Below are 1,981 nucleotides of genomic sequence, written 5' to 3'. Positions count from 1 at the left end.
TCTAGTTTGGATATGTATTGTTTAAAAAATATACTATTAAAATGGTCACCTGTTTCTTTTTCGTTTTTTCAATGTAGCAACAAAATCACTTAAATTTAGTTATCTGGCTTGCATTACACTTCTACTGGACAATGCCATCCAAGATGGCAGCTAAATGAGCTTTTGAAAGCTTCACTTGAGTCCTCCCATGGTCCCTTTTCCTCATGCTCCAGGAAGACTCTTCCCAGAGTGTTTCCCCCACTAGAAAACACTGTACACACCAAGCAGCATGAAACAAGCAATAAACATAGGAAATGACTAGAAGGGAAATCTTTTATGTTTCCTAAAATTCAAATTGTACTACGAATCTTATTAAGAAAACCTGAGATGATTACAATTTGAGATTGTCTTGGGGGTTATGACTATCTTATAACAGGTGAAAAGCCTCAGATAGTAACAATGTAAAATTTTTTAGGAGCTTGGAATTGTAGTTGAAAATTATTTCTGTTTATGGCCCTACAAAGACAGTAAGTAGAAAAGTGGACGAGGAAACTGGCAAGAACATACAAGGGTTAGGAGAGCCAACTTTGAATCTTCTGGGGGGAAAAAATGTATAAACAAAGTAGAGGCCAAGAACATCCCAAAATTGTGCTTAGAAAGCTTCACGAAGAATCATTTACCCGCCATGGAAGGAATAAATCTAAGACTGAAGAAAGAAAGGAATGTTTTCTAGGGATGATTAAAATCCCTAATTGACCACCTTTAAATCAGGAAGATTATTGTAGGCCTGACCTACAGAGGTCAGTTCTTAAAGAAGGCAGAGGTTCCAAGGGAGATTCTCCTACTCTCCTGGAAGAACAAACCACCATGTTGGTGTGCCCACAGAGAGGATAAAACGTTAAGAACCCAACAGTGGGGCCTTTCGGAGAGTGGTCCCTGACTGGCAGCCAGCAAGAAAATCAAGGGCACTGTTCCCACAACATAGGAACTGAAGTCTGCAAACCATCAGTGCGCCTGAAGAAGACCCTGAGCTTCATTCAGATGAGATGGCTGACACCTTGATATTTCAGCCTGGTAAACCAGAGGACAGGACCCAAAAACTGTGTGATAAGCTGCTAAAATTGTGGCAACTTGCAATGCAGCAATAGAAAACTAATACAGATGACTTCTTAGGTTTGAGGAAACATGGTTTACATTATTTCTCTAAAAGGCTACTAATCTTTTATCATCAAAACAATTTCTAATACTTCAAGTTACTATGAGTGATATGATTCAATTTCACAAGTCAGCAGGATTAAGGTAACACTACTCTCAAAACTTTAAAGGTAAAAACAACAAAAACTTTATACCATCTAAGAATTTATTTCCTCCAACTGGACATGCAAACAATACTTTCATCTTAGTATATTTGTTTCTGCTTTTCAAAACCAGTGACATATTTAGAGATCTAGCATGTCATATAATTTTAGGCAAACATCTGTTTTCTAAGAACCTCAGGGAACTCAGCTATTAAAAAGGGGGAAATAATAGAAATCTCAATAAAATCTGGAGTCTAATTAAGAGGAAAAAATACATACATACATAAATACATAAATGGATAATAATGTGTGCTCTGCCCATCTTACAGCATATAATAAATGCCATTAAAATAGCAGCACTCTTACAGATCTTATTGTGTGCCAGGCACTGTTCTACAAATAACAAAAAAAGTATTAATTTACAGATGAAAAATATAGTATAGAATAGTGATTAAGGCCCCATGTTCTAGAAACAGACTGCCCAGATAAAGTCCCAGTTCCACTAATAACTAAAAGTGAGATCTTGAGCACATTTAACTTCTCTCTGCCACATTTTCAACCCTAAAATAGGAACATTAAAAATACTTACCTCAGAAGGCTAACATGAAGATTGAGTGAGTTAATACCTAGAGAGGACACGGATGAGTGCTGGTACCTATTAAGCACTCAAATTAAGCACTAATATTCACTTCTAGGAAAAGCAA

Source organism: Myotis davidii, unplaced genomic scaffold, assembly GCF_000327345.1.
Source record: "Myotis davidii unplaced genomic scaffold, ASM32734v1 scaffold323, whole genome shotgun sequence".
Taxonomy (NCBI): domain Eukaryota; kingdom Metazoa; phylum Chordata; class Mammalia; order Chiroptera; family Vespertilionidae; genus Myotis; species Myotis davidii.
Note: the sequence above shows the minus strand (reverse complement) of the source record.